General features: G+C 39.1%; 1 long non-coding RNA gene across 1 annotated transcript in view; it reads left to right on the top strand.

Moving 5' to 3' along the window:
- The window catches only part of LOC146464593 (uncharacterized), a 78,157-nt gene extending 64,582 nt beyond the window's left edge, over window positions 1–13,575 (top strand). The window contains exon 5 of the long non-coding RNA XR_014868421.1: window positions 9,208–13,575. This is a non-coding gene — a long non-coding RNA (uncharacterized LOC146464593). The remainder of the gene's footprint in view (window positions 1–9,207) is intronic.
- Window positions 13,576–15,932: the final 2,357 nt, after the last annotated feature.

The following is a 15,932-nucleotide window of genomic DNA, read 5'->3' on the forward strand; positions in this document are numbered from 1 at the left end:
AAGTTGGCTCGAAGTTTACGCTTAAAAATAATTAAAGAACAGCGTTACAGAGTTTAAAGAAATTGTCCAAACTGTTCCACAGACTTACTATACGGCAAAAGAATGTCCTGACAAATACGGTAATAGGATGTCCTGACAAAAACAATAATTGCCAAGATTAAAGCTACTGAAGGTACAAGAAACAGTATAAAAACCCCTGCTTAATAGAAGAAATGCTAATTTTGAATACAGGGGGATTGAATCGTTGACGTTTTGGGTTATCCAATTTTTACCTACCTATTCTTTTTCTTGACTTTCTGCCCTTTTTGCTTTTTATGTGTTTCTTTTTTACTTTGTCTTTTAGTTCATTATTTTCACCTCTTCTTAATGCTTGAAAAGTTCCTAAAAGGTTTCTATTTTACAAACGTTTTTATTGATTGTCCGTTAATTCAGATACTTGTGGTGATAAGGGTGATCCTCCCTAGTGTGGTCTTTGGCTTCTTGCCTCCTGAGTTGGACTTAGGCGACGCGTTGGTCTCCTCGTTCTATGCTGGCAAAGATTGAAGTACTTCAAATACCGCCTTTGGCGCTTTGTTATGCCTCATTTCACCACAACCTCCAGCGTTGGCGTGAAACCTTCCAAACAGACTTTTATACTTGACTTCCCTGCCTTGGCTAAGCCCTTCTTTACTTGTTGAAAGAACCTATTACGGGGAATTAGCTGGGTTCACTTCAACAAAAGATCCAATAGCTTCTCAGTTGACTCTTCTTTATTGCCATACGAACTTGCAACAGTTCGGCTTACTCTGTTCTACAATCAACTCTCTTCTAGATAGATAATACAATACAAACTTTAATGACACTCCCTGGAAAGGGATTTTCAGTGACAACAATAATTAATTTACAATATTATACGGCAAAACGATAGTAAATCTAAAAGTTACAATGATGCAATGATTTATTAAGGAAAAGTAAAAATTAAACTAAAGAATGGTCGCTAAAAGTAACAAGAAAAAATCTTTATGTAAAAGCTAAGACAGACTAGAAAGGAAAGCGGTGAATAAGTTGGCTCGAAGTTTACGCTTAAAAATAATTAAAGAACAGAGTTACAGAGTTAACAGAAATTGTCCAAACTGTTCCACGGACTTACTATACGGCAATAGGATGTCCTGAGAAATACGGTAATAGGATGTCCTGACAAAAACAATAATTGCCAAGATTAAAGCTACTGAAGGTACAAGAAACAGTATAAAAACCTCTGCTTAATAGAAGAAATGCTAATTTTGAATACAGGGGGATTGAATCGTTGACGTTTTGGGTTATCCAATTTTTACCTACCTATCATTTTTCTTGACTTTCTGCCCTTTTTGCTTCTTATGTGTTTCTTTTTTACTTGGTCTTTTAGTTCATTATTTTGACCTCTTCTTCATGCTTGAAAAGTTCCTAAAAGGTTACTATTTTACAAACGTTTTCACTGATTGTGGTTATGAGGGTGATCCTCTATGGTGTGGTCTTTGGCTTCTTCCCTCCTGAGTTGGACTTAGGCGACGCGTTGGTCTCCTCGTTCTATGCTGGCAAAGATTGAAGTACTTCAAATACCGCCTTTGGCGCTTTGCTATGCCTCATTTCACCACAACCTCCAGCGTTGACGTGAAAACTTACAAACAGACTTTTGTACTTGACTTCCCTGCCTTGGCTAAGCCCTTCTTTACTTGTCGAAAGAACCTATTACGGGGAATTAGCTGGGTTCACTTCAACAAAAGATCCAATAGCTTCTCAGAGAATCTTCTTTATTGCCTTACGAACTTAGAGAACCAAAGAAAAAGGACGACTTAACGTCCGGCAGTTCGCCGCGGTTGAAGTCGGCAAAGACGGCGCTCCGAATGGCGAATTTGGGTGTTTAACCGTTGGACTTCAAGCACTCGCGGAAAAGAGCGTGGTAAGCGTAGTGGTCCGTTAGGTACAAGGGAACCTCGTCCACGGCCACTCATCTACGTACGGAAATCTATCCACGTACGGAAATCGACCCAGTTCTGTCCACCAGCTTGTTGAAAGAACCTATTACGGGGAATTAGATGGGTTCACTTCAACAAAAGATCCAATAGCTTCTCAGTTGACTCTTCTTTATTGCCTTACGAACTTGCAACAGTTCGGCTTACTCTGTTCTACAATCTTCTAGATAGATAATACAATACAAACTTTAATGACACTCCCTGGAAAGGGATTTTCAGTGACAACAATAATTGATTTACAATATTATACGTCAAAACGATAGTAAATCTAAAAGTTACAATGATGCAATGATTTATTAAGGAAAAGTTAAAATTAAACTAAGGAATGGTCGCTAAAACTAACAAGATAAAATCTTTATGTCAAAGCTAAGACGGAGTAGAAAGGAAAGCGGCGAATAAGTTGGCTCGAAGTTTACGCTTAAAAATAATTAAAGAACAGAGTTACAGAGTTTAAAGGAATTGTCCAAACTGTTCCACAGACTTACTATACGGCAATGGAATGTCCTGACAAATACGGTAATAGGATGTCCTGACAAAAACAATAATTGCCAAGATTAAAGCTACTGAAGGTACAAGAAACAGTATAAAAACTCTGCTTAATAGAAGAAATGTTAATTTTGAATACAGGGGGATTGAATCGTTGACGTTTTGGGTTATCCAATTTTCACCTACCTATCATTTTTCTTGACTTTCTGCCCTTTTTGCTTCTTATGTGTTTCTTTTTTACTTGGTCTTTTAGTTCATTATTTTCACCTCTTCTTAATGCTTGAATAGTTCCTAAAAGGTTACTCTTTTACAAACGTTTTTATTGATTGTCTGTTAATTCAGATAATTGTGGTGACAAGGGTGATCCTCTATGGTGTGGTCTTTGGCTTCTTGCCTCCTGAGTTGGACTTATATACTTACGCGACGCGTTGGTCTCCTCCTTCTATGCTGGCGAAGATTGAAGTACTTCAAATACCGCCTTTGGAGCTTTGTTATGCCTCATTTCACCACAACCTCAAGCGTTGGCGTGAAAACTTCCAAACAAACTTTTGTACTTGACTTCCCTGCCTTGGCTAAGCCCTTCTTTACTTGTTGAAAGAACCTATTACGGGGAATTAGATGGGTTCACTTCAACAAAAGATCCAATAGCTTCTCAGAGAATCTTCTTTATTGCCTTAAGACCTTAGAGAACCAAAGAAAAAGGACAACTTAACGTCCGGCAGTTCGCCGCGGTTGAAGTCGGGCGAGACGGCGCTCCAAGTGGGGAATTTGGGTGTTTAACCGTTGGACTTCAAGCACTCGCGGAAGAGAGCGTGGTAAGCGTAGTGGTCCGTTAAGTACAAGAGAACCTCGTCCACGGCAACTCATCTACGTACAGAAATCTATCCACGTACGGAAATCGACCCAGTTCTGTCCACCAGCTTGTTGAAAGAACCTATTACGGGGAATTAGCTGGGTTCACTTCAACAAAAGATCCAATAGCTTCTCAGTTGACTCTTCTTTATTGCCATACGAACTTGCAACAGTTCGGCTTACTCTGTTCTACAATGAGGTCCGTCACTATCTTAAGTTTATTTGTACGCTCAGGTTAATGGGCTTCTGCGTGCAAACAACACTCGTCGGTAAAAGGGCCCAATAAAACATGACTTAAATGGCATACGCATTAAAAAAATAATACAATACAAACTTTAATGACACTCTCTGGAAAGGGATTTTCAGTGACAACAGAAATTAATTTACAATATTATACGTCAAAACGATAGTAAATCTAAAAGAGGTACAACAAGGTCTAGTTTCTTCGTTCCACGGCGAAAGCAGACAGCAAAGTATCTATGTTCTTTTTATCCCAATTAGTGAAATATGCGTCGACAAAGAATGGTGAAAACATGAGGTTATCGAACCTGTTCAATGGGGGACAAGGAATATGATTCCCGTCGGTATGGCGTTCTTGACTCATCTTTGAATAAAGGTTATGTTACCCACACACTGGTAAAGCTAAAGACAATTACAACGAATATGGTTAAAAAAAATGTAAGCTCTATATTGTCGAAGGAACTTTTGGAAGGAATTAGGTGATCAGCTTGTTGAAAGAACCTATTACGGGGAATAAGCTGGGTTCACTTCAACAAAAGATCCAGTAGCTTCTCAGTTGACTCTCCTTATGTGATTCCTTAGCCTTCTCTTCTCGTAAGTTATGGCACATGTCAGTGAACATGGCTTGGAAAGCTTGTTGTTGTTCTTCATTCATGTTGTCAGTTTGTGCATGTACCGATTCACTGTGTGAGACCTGTGGGCATATACAAGTGTCAATGTGGGTCTGCGGAACTGATGTCGTTTTTTGTTTGGTTAGAGAGCGAGTGACAATTTGTTTAGAAGAACCAGGTTTAGGCTTGCATTAAGGCTATTCTACGTATGGAAGCATACAGATTAAATAATAACATGGTAAGATAATATTAAATAGAGAACTGAACTAGCTAGTAAGACACCGTTCATAAGAATGGAAATGTCCAAGGAACATGATGCAATTCAACAAAGTTCATAAGCATGTAAATGTTCTTACTGTTGACGCTTGTCCTTTGTGGTTATAATCCTCGGTCCTTGCGAAGCCTGGTTTTTCCTGCTGGTCCTGGTTAGTCCTGGAGCGGTCCTATTATCCTGGCGGAGGTGGAGATCCCACGAACGATGCGCTGACAAAACTGCAAAGAAACGTAGAAAACCAAAGAAAAAGGACAACTTAACGTCCGGCAGTTCGCCGCGGTTTAAGTCGGCCAAGACGGCGCTCCAAGTGGCCAATTTGGGTGTTTAACCGTTGGACTTCAAGCACTCGCGGAAGAGAGCATGGTAAGCGTAGTGGTCCGTTAGGTGGAAGAGAACGTCGTCCATGGCCACTCATCTACATACGGAAATCTATCCACGTACGGAGATCGACCCGGTTCTGTCCACCAGCTTGTTGAAAGAACCTATTAAGGGGAATTAGCTGGGTTCACTTCAACAAAAGATCCAATAGCTTCTCAGTTGACTCTTCTTTATTGCCTTACGAACTTGCAACAGTTCAGCTTACTCTATTCTACAATCAACTCTCTTTAAAAACTAAATGGCACCCATTTTTATACTGACTCGACAACCATCTGCTTAACGCAAACTAAATCTTACGCAAGCCTTCTGTGATTGGCTGCAAGGAACTTATTTGCATCCGTGCCTTCGATCTATTAACCAAGTCAAATATCACCATGAAACTTGGGTTGTCCAGTCAATACAAAACAGGGAGACCAATATAAGAATTACAAAGTTCAGACTTATACAATCAGGTTTTACAAAGATAATCTGAAAAACAGTAAAAGTTGTTGTTTAAAAATTGTACAAGAAGTCGATTCGTTGAAGGCGTTAGCCTTCTTCATCGAAAGTGATTGGTTAAACGTTTCCATAAATTAAATGAGTACGTGGTCAACAAAATCTAAAACTCGAATTATACATTCAGTACGTGGCTGATAGCAGAATTACAGCAATGGATATTTATCTTCACAATCATTTTAGGACCATAGTATTTACTTTCAAAAACACCCTAAAATAACAGATATTGTTATTTAGATATCTTCATCTTTAAAATGAACATCAACTATCATGAGTTCGGTAAAAGAACCCAAGAAATTCTACCAAAATTGACTAAAAATAAGAGCAGTAACAATTTCCTGGAATAAACCGTCGAAAGGTCAAATTGAGGAAAAACTTATAAAAAGGAAGGTAAACAAGGTGTTATCTTTTGTAGGAAACTTAATTGAGAATATTTTTACGATCACAAGTGTTTAGGCAGAAACATATAATTGCTCATACCGAATTCATGACAGGAGAATTTTTACATCAATCACACATTAAGAACATCTAAGTCGAACGACAAAGTATTATTTCTAGAGAGCTGCATAACGAGTCATTCCCAAAACCCAAATATAATTTGTAATAAGTCCAAACACCAAATAAAATTCCTCCAACTATTTTAACCCCAAATAATTGCGTTGTAAATATTTTTCATCATTGTCAATTTTTATCATCTAACAAGTTCTCCCTCCTTAGACAGAGCTGTCCTCAGCTCTTTAAGAGAATAAAAGCAATTATTAAGATTAAAATTGAGAGCCAAAAGCATTATAAACACGAAGTGGAACAACCCATCACCGAGACATAACCCTTTTTTTGTTTTGGTTTTTTGGTTTTTGTTTTGTTTTGCTTTTTTTTGTGTGGTTTTGTTTTGCATGGGTTTGTGATTATAATTAGTTTTGGGTAGCTTAATACTGATGTCGCATAAAATCGTGCCAACCAGGCGGTGGTTGGGGAAGGACATAGCGAGGAAAAGGATCATCATCCTCGAGAGGGACACCATAATACTCGAACCACTTGTTGGGGTCCAGTGGTGGTGGTGGTGGTGGGGGACACGTAAGCCAATGAAAGCAAAACAGGTTGGGTCCCAAAGGAATATTCACATCTGAGATGTGATATGGAGTGAGGGTTGCCCTACAATGAGGACAAGTATCCTGCACTGCCTGATTTGCGAAACGAAGACAGCCCAACAGGCAGTCTTCGTGGATATTTTGCCCACAACAAGGTAGGGGCCGCGAAGAATGGATATTAGGTGTATCTAAACAACAAAAACATTTTGTTGTTAAATAAATTTCAAGGCGTTCCGAAGAGCGATCCGGGCGAGGTTTCCTTCGCGCCTTGGGCGGCATACCTAGACTAGTCTAGGGCAGAAAAAGACAAACAAACAAACAAAGGAAAATAAGAGATGTTCACTCAACAGAATAAGGGTGACCTATTTAGTCACGAGCAGCGGTTCGCCGCATCAAGTGGTTGCTGAGTGAACCAAAACAACAAAGGAAATACGTAAACAAGAAAGAAAAAGGTGTACGACTAGTATGGACTATTTAGAATTACGATATGTTATTTAAATAAGTATGAGCGAACTCCTGTCCTATAACAGCATAACTTGTTTCGTTTAGCGTGCGAACTAAGTTTCTCGCGAAACGCGAACCACAGCACAGGGACTGAGGTACATACATTTGAATGAGATCAAAAATAACATGTTGAGGGAGCAACAGATAATCACACAAATTAATTAGAGACAAAAATAAATCAGGCGCAAATGTGGTTTGAGGAGTTCGCTCAAGAAAATCTAGAAGAAAATTTACTTCAGGAGGTGAATAAACACAAGGAAGGCAAAATCGTTGTGCAGAATGAGTAGACCCACAGTGATTGCATGATGATGTGGTGAATTGTGTGTCATGTCCTTTTAAATATGCTTCGTAAAAAGGGCTGCAGAATGAAAGTAAGGATGGCGAAACTAGGCGAGAAAAACTGTATGCTGGAACACTAATGATGTGTGTCTTTTGAGAGGACTCAGCTAATTGTGGTATTGGACGAAATTCATGAAAGTCCATGCTGGCAGTAGATCTAAAACAAATAAAGGAAAATTAAACATAAATTTGAGCGCGAGAGAGTGCTAATGCGAAAGTTAACATGTGTGTGCTGGAAAAACAAATAAACCATATTACCGTAGATATTTGTTTGAGAAAACAAACAGCTAGTGACAAGGTGCAAATCTACTAGAAAAACAAACCTAACAAAAAGGTAAAAATTACGCTCAAATGAAATAGCATGCCAGGTTAAACAGAAACTGGTTTATTACACGCAGAAAAAACTGAAATGTCAGAGGTTTGGTCTAGATTGGCTGCATTGGCAGTCGATGGCAAAGCTGGTTCCAATTCGTGCTCATTCTCGCAAACACTTAAGCGCGTTTTCCGAGTGTGCTTTGAAGGTGGCTTTTGTTTTGAAAACACAGTGCGAAATACTGTTGGCAGTTGTCAGTGTTGAACCAGTAATTCGACAATACAAGAGGCATATGATAATAGTGTTGAGTATGGTAAGAGCTAAAGCGAAATAAGTAAGCCAGTCATCGAGTGAGGTTGAATGAACTGAATGAAAATGAGAAATATCGTTTTTTATATCTGCAATTTGAGTTGTGAGTTGTCCATCAAGCAAAGGAAAGGTATGTTCCAGTGAATCCATAATGGAGTGATTGAAATGAAGTGACGGTGTTATGTTCAGCGATTTGTAATGTAACTGTAAAAGATTGTCATCGTTGTTTTTCCACTGTATGTAGCGAAAGGAGTTATGAGTAAATAATGGCAAATGAAGAGTAACGTGATCAGGACATGTGCCTCATCCAGTTTGTTGAGTAGCGAATGTTAGTTCACAAGGAAAATGATAAACCGTCAATGGGGTGAGTGAAATGATGTGTGAGGAACCATTAGTGGTGTTCAAAACTGTTAAGAAACCTTGTTTAGTAGACGAATAATAGCGTCCTCCTAAATGAAATAAATCGTGAATGTTAGAACAATCTGGTGCTTTTTAGTGACGGCGGACAAAACTCAATTTAGTATCTTTATGCCAAGGAAGTCCTAACCAACGGGTATCATCGACTGTTTGTAAAACATGTTGAGGACAGACAAAGACTGTGTCTGTGCGATAGCATTTGTCCAAAAACGCATGATGTAGAATATGTTCCGCGTGTGTACAGCGTAATAAAGCTAACTCGTCACAAGTGATCGGACCTAGAAAACAAGTACCAGAAATATTGTATTTTAGTGGTGTCAAATTTTCAATTGTACAAAATGTATGATCATTGGTTGGTTCTGGAATAGTAAGAAGGATATTAAAACCCATAGATTTTGTCATTTGGTATTGATAATCAACAAGTGGTTGTAATATAGGAGTGGATGACCAGCGTCTAAGGCATTAATTGTGTGTTGAAGTGTAGGAATGGAATTAAGTTGATGGTGTATGTGAGCGGCCAAAAACGAAGGAAGATCAGCAAAGCCAACGAGTTGTTTCGCATGTAATGTGTGGGTCTGATGAAGTATATCATTGATTTCAGTATAACGAAGTTGAGTAGAAAAGATTCAAGCAATTTCTAGAGAACATTTTGACAAAAATTCCATGTAGTTATTGTGGTGACAGTTTTCATGATCTGCAAAAGTTTTTAATTTAGCCTTCCAATCTATGAAAGTAGAGTCCAATCCACGAATTGAAGCTTGAAGGTTGTTAACTTTAGTAACGAGTTTATCTGAAATTTTTGCAAGGTAAATAGTTTTGCCGTTGACAGTTTTAATCATGCTATCCATTTTAATGGTTGCACCTAACAACTTAGAGAATACCTAAATTAAACCAAAAATATCTGTTCCAGAATCACACGAGCCACCGAAGAACTTTGTATAGAAAAATTTGGGTACCCCTAATACACCCTAATGCTGTACAAGCCCAGGGTAAGCTACTTTTTCGTGTAGAATGGTGCTTAGAATTCTGCAACCACAAGCGTTCACGTGGAGTTATACTGTGACAGGTTTTCAAGGCCCATAATTTGCAATCCTGGAGTGATTTACCATAGAAATACGGACAGGACATAGTAGACGAGAATCCAGTGGAGTATTGATAGTATCATCGTAAATACGAATCAAACTCAATGAGAGAAGTATAACCGTGTGAGGACAAAAGGCGCTGCATAGACTTTTGCACAGTACGTAGTTGCTCTAACAACTCGTGCAGGAAATTAGATTTGTCTTTACCACAGGTATCATTGGTGTTAAAATCGTTACCAATTTCCAGTGTGCGCAATCAACAAACAGATTATGAAAGTGGGTGTTCTGATAAAATATGATAGCATGTGGATTATGAGAAATCATTAGCGATTCAGGATAGAAAGTAACGCGCGTACTATTAAGGTCATAATCAAACTCCTGTGCCTTAACAAGTAATTTAGATGTGATGAATAACAAGAGTACAAAGAGTAATCTACTTAGACTTATTATGAAAATCTTCCAAAAGACGTTGATCCAGGATATTTTCTTCAGGTTCCCACGTACTTTCCGAGACGGGGTAATGTGCCCATTTGACGAGGTATTGAAGTTTGCCTTGTCTCTTGCGGGATTTAAGGATCTTTTCAGCGCCATAAACATCTAGGTCGTTAACAAATCTGAAGAATCAACAGGAGTAGTGTTAGGATCTTCAGTATCATCTGGTGCAGGTTCAGCATTAGCCGTTGTATTAGGGATAGCGTCATCTGGTTCAAACTTACGGCAGGGAGGTCTGCGGCATCAAATGAAAGATCATCAGGATAATCAACTGGAGGTGGTAAGATAGGACGATCAGCTGGGTCAAAGAAACGCTTCAACCTGTTAGCATGAACTGTGGTGGCGACTAAACGGTTATCACATGTTCGCACTTGGAAATGCACTGGAGATAACTTACGACAAATTCGAAAAGGACCATTCCATTTTGATAGCAATTTCTTACTAAGACCCTTCTTTACCTTAGGTGTGTAAATCCAGACACATTGGCCAACCCCAAAAGGTGCATCTGCAGAGTTCTTATCATACTGTAGTTTCATAAGTTGTTGAGCCCTAGCTATATTTGAGCGTGCAATCAATTGAGCTGTTTCAATCTGACTTACTATGCGTGCTCGGTGCTCTTCAACTGAGGACGAAAGCTGAGTAGCTGGCAATAAGCTGACATCTGGAGGCAAACGAGGTTCGCGCCCATATAGGAAGTAAAACGGACTATCACCTGTTGAAACGCAAGGCCGCGTAGTTCGATAGGCGAACTGGATAGCTGGGATACAGACATCGCAATCCTGTTGATTTGAGCTAACAAAATGAGAAATGGCTACCGCTAATGTATTGTTAAAACGCTCAACTAGGCTGTCGGTCTGTGGGTGATAAGCGGTAGTGTTTACTTTCAAAAACACCCTAAAATAATAGATATTGTTATTTAGATATCTTTATCTTTAAAATGAACATCAACTACCATGAATTCGGTAAAAGAACCCAAGAAAATCTACCAAAATTGACTAAAAATAAGAGCAGTAACGATTTCCTGGAATAAACCGTCGAAAGGTCAAGTAGAGGAAAAACTTATAAAAAGTAAGGTAAACAAGGTGTTATCTTTTGTAGAAAACTTAATCGAAAATATTTTTACGATCACAAGTGTTTCCGCGGAAATTTACAACTGCTCATACCGAATTCATAACAGGAGAATTTATACATCAATCACACATTAAGAACATCTAAGTCGAACTACAAAGTATTATTTCTAGAGAGCTGCATAACGAGTCAACTGGTCTTTTTCTGTGATATTCTCCAAACCAAAATATAATTTGTAACAAGTCCAAACACCAAATAAAATTCCTTTAACTATTTTGCCGCAAATAATTGCGTTGTAAACATTTTTCATCATTGTCAATTTTTATCATCTAACAAAAGGTCTGTGCAGGCCCATTGCGTACCCGGGCGATGCTGATACGTTTGAGGGTGAACGGTAGGTCACCATGTTGAAAACCAGCTAGTTCCAAGACGAAAACAAAATCTGCCATGGTAAAGTGTGAGTTTATTAGGGTTGGGAAGTTAATGAAATGAATGTTGAAACAGCTTTCTTTTCCAATTTCCAAAAGCAATAACAATCGGAACTTGTACTCAATAATAAGTTTCGGTCGATATTGGGAAATCGTTTAGAAGCAAAGCTGACAAAGGCTGAATAAACATTAATCTTAAGAAAGATTTCGCATCCCAAGATCATAATATCCAAAACAAGAGTTTGAGTTCCTTTTCAATGTTATAGCGACATAATTAAAGTTCGTTTTTTAACATTCTAATGGCATAGTGCTTGTGACACATCCTAATAAGCAACCTTCATGCAGGTACTTCCCACAACAAGGTAGGGGTTTCGAGGGGTGGGCGTTGGGCGTGTCTAAACAAATAAAACATTTAGTTTTCAAAAAGTCTAGGACGCGCTGCTTAGCTATAGCGCGTTCGGAACGATGTTTACTCCGTACTTTTGACATAACTAAAACTAATAAATATCCTGATGCTTGGGTCTTTGTCTTCAGCGCACACGCGTCTGCCTCTTCTTGGAGACTTTTTGTTGCTTCCGCGTTAAACCAAGGTATTTGCCGTTGACGGTCTTGATCGTGTTATCCATAGTATTGGTAGCACTTAACAGTTTCAAAAACAGCTGAACTAAGCCAAAGATGTCAGTTTCAGAGGCACATGAGCCACCAAAAGTTGTGTACAGGAATTTGGGTGTCCCTAGGACCCCGGAAGAACAAGCCCACGGCAAGCTTTGCAACCACTGGCATTCACGCAGACTAATACCTTGACAAGTTTTTCTGGCACATAACTTACAATCTTGAATCGATTTTCGATAGAAATAGGGACAAGACACGGTCAATCCGGTTGAGTATTCATATTATCGCCTAATGTACGAATCACAATCGATTAAAGAAGAATAACCGTGTGAGGACAAAAGCTGCTGCATAAACTTTTGCACAATACGAAATTGTTGTAATAACTCGCCTAGGAAATGAGAGTGCATTGCAAGTGTTATTACCAATATCAGGTGTGCCCAAATCAAGAAACATGTTAAGTAATTTAATGTTATGATTAGCTTGTGGACTGCGAGTAATCAAGTATCATCATACAGTATAACTAAAATTTCTTTGGAAAGGTTTTTTGCAATAAGAGAAATAACTAATAGAAAATAAACACGGGCTACGTGTAAATTACTACTTTGGAAGGTATTAGGGGGATGGATTAAGCCAAATGGTACGACAGGGAATTCACAAAGTTTACAATGAGTGGTAAATCGGATTTTTCGATAATAGAAGTTGTTTACTATTTATCAGTATCCTGGAAGTAGGTAAAGGGTACATAAAATACTCCACCTCAAATAAGGTGTTTAGGGTATCATTTTTCCTATGCAAGGGCTAACTATGTTTTTCTGTAGTTTGGTTGAAGGAACGGTACAAGGAACGGAAAAATCATTCAGTTCAGCTCCGTAGAACATAGACTTCCTGCGTGGCGCACGTTATAAAATGTTAAAAGTACAGCTAGCTCTTTTTTACACAAAGGAATAGAAAGGAGTGACAATTTCAAAAAGATCTTAACAAGACTAAGTCAGCAGTTGCTACAGTACATTATGGTCCCTTTGGACCTGAAACGACGTTCATAGTATGAAACAGCAGTATTTTAAACACAAGTGACTTTGATCTAATTGACGATCATTATTGGAGCTGGTGCAAAGAGTTGGCAATAAAAAGTAAATGTATGACAAGGAGGAATAAAAGTGCGTTCCTTTCTCGGTAATATATCTTGAAGACGTAATGTACACGCACCGCGGTGTTCAAATGAATGGTGACTCTTTTAACATGAACATAGGCGTAAAACCTACTGCAGGAAAACCTTCTGGTATTAAGTAAAAAGGTAAAATAATTATAAGATCAGAATAAAATACTAGAGCGTAAAACTGTTCTAATTATGATTATTATCGTTCCTCAGTCAGTGTCGATGAATATGCCTTCCTTTAAGAAGCATCGTGAGTTCATCGCGAGGTCTCAGTAAAGAAAGCGCTTTCCTTGTACATATCAACAGGAAATCCTCTGCCATGATGGATCGATGGAGGTGAAAATCCTCTCTGAAGAAACAAGACGCAGAACGTTGCCGGTGAATCTCTTTGAGCCACATAAATGTAAAAACAGGAATAAATGAAATATGAAACTACAACAACTGACTTTCATTGTTTCTTTGTTTGTTTACCCGCCTACTACAAAAAGCGAAATTCCAATGGGGGACCGACGCGCGTTTGTGGCAACCAATGAAATCAGATCTCATGGAGCTTACTTGAACAATAACCAGCATTGTTATATACCTAGACTTTCACTCAACGAAACAAGCACTGTGATTGTTTGATTCTTGGTCACGTGCCCCTGATCAGATACAATTGTATCCCGACCGGAATACAATTCCGCAGTTGTTGCCCTCTCAGTTGTTTGTTTGTTTGTTTTGCTGTGATTGTTGAGGGAAGCTCTAAAAATATAACAAAGCACTTAATGTATGGTCCCTCGAGAAACTAGTTAATTTTGTTTTCCCACGAGTCTTGATGTTTTCCTCGACTTCGTCTCGGGAAATATCAGGACTCTCGGGAAAACAAAACTAACTATTTCCCGCGGGACCATACATTAAGTATATAATATTACATGTAATACCTACATGTATAGCATTTCGTGCTCTGTACGTAAATGTCGCAGGAACAATGGCCATTCTGCGCGGTGTATTAAAACCGTTTAGTATCAAGATGAAGGCTTGAGTGACGTTGGTTGTATAACAGATTAAAAGCAGGCCAATCTGGAAGAGTTTTAAAGCTAGATTCCTTTTTGCTTCGGAAAGACAGTTCATTTGCAGAAAGGCAAATGTATAGTTTACGCAAATGTGGCTGCTAGACTGCGGAACATCAATGTCATCTTCGCGTTCCTCTACTGACGAGCGCTAATCAAGTTTTGTGTAGTGGTCACCCCCTAGAGCAATGATTCTCACTGACCGTATTAGGCCCTATCGTGTATTTCTTGCTTGAGAAACAGTTCCGGGAGGCCAAATTTTGTCTAATGTTTTATGAGATGCTAGGTAAAAATCCCGATAGTGCCGGCATTGCACGAGATGTTGTTTGGTTCAAGGGTGCTTCAAGCGGGACCCGCGAATATTTAGCTTATGAATCAGTTGACAAGATTTGGATGCAAATCGGTGCTTTCCTCCCGGGAGTGGATTACTGCCTTTCTTGCCTTGGCGTGGGGGTGAAGCCCGATAGGGTAAGGTATAATTATATTGTCCAACAGGTTGTACGGGACCCAGCCACACCTCACTACACTGTTCCGTCGAGTGCCTCCTTCGAGCTTTCGACTAGGAGGAACAAAGAATTGGAGAGAGAGAAGAAAAATTGACTGTTCAAAGCTATCATAAAACGAGTTGTTACAAATAGAGCTACTGACTTTGTGACCTTTTGCCTGAATTAGGATGATTAATTTCAGCTCAAATCTAATAAAGCACTGTTGACTAATTGCGCATCTAACAAACTTTTATAATGCGCGCGCGTGGCCGTACGTTCGTACGTATTGTCTGTAAAGATTTTTTGACCGTCAAGTTGCGTATCGAACTGTACAGGCCCGCAAATGATCCCCGGACCGGAAATGATCCCCAAATTGAACCGCAAATGACCCCGGACGGGAAATGATCCCCAGATTGGACCGCAAATGATCCCCGATCGCCTCATCATAAATATAGAATGGAATGGACTCAAATTTGGACAGTGGATTTCAGTTTTATAAAATTCATTTTTTTTATAACACCAGTCGTTATATTTAAACTATCTGCATGAAAATTTCACATCTTTAAAAACTTATAATAAATCAGCACAGTACAATAGAACAATTAACCTATAACAGTAACATGCATGTATATGGTTTACTTATACCTTTACAAAGCTTAAAATGTGCAAGAATTGTACAAAACTCTTCCAAATAAAAAAAAAAATTAAAGAGTGGGTCAGTTAAGACTTTCGCCACAATTTTTTTTTCGAAAAAGGAAAGAAAATCGGTCAGTGCGCTTCAGATGGCGGTCAAATCTCGCTCACTATCGTCGCCTTTGTTCTTAATCGGATCTTAGCTTCATGGCTCACCAAAGGAATGCTGTCGCAGCAACCGGAATATCGAAAACGTTCACTGGACCTGATGAGGCAACATAATCACCTCACTCGCGGGTAATGGACATCCGTCGAAGGTGCGTCTTCCACCAACTATGATTCACAAATTCTCTATAGTGAATGTGTTTGGGATGGGAGTGGCTGGGTTACTTCGGGGAAAGTTCACTACATCAGTGCGTGCGAAATTGCGGTACTCTCTGAAGAGGCTGTCCCATTCGAGTAAGTTGGCCTGTTCCAGTTAAGTATTGAGTATCTGGGTTGCACTGTCAAAATTTGTTTCGTATTGTTCGCCCTATTTGAAAACTGATGACGAAATTCGTACAATTCGTGCACATTTTAGGCATTGTAATGGTGTACGTAAATTATGTACACAGGCATGTATCTTCCAGT

This window comes from Pavona decussata, unplaced genomic scaffold (assembly GCF_977016875.1).
Source record: "Pavona decussata unplaced genomic scaffold, jaPavDecu1.1 SCAFFOLD_161, whole genome shotgun sequence".
In the NCBI taxonomy this organism is placed as follows: domain Eukaryota; kingdom Metazoa; phylum Cnidaria; class Anthozoa; order Scleractinia; family Agariciidae; genus Pavona; species Pavona decussata.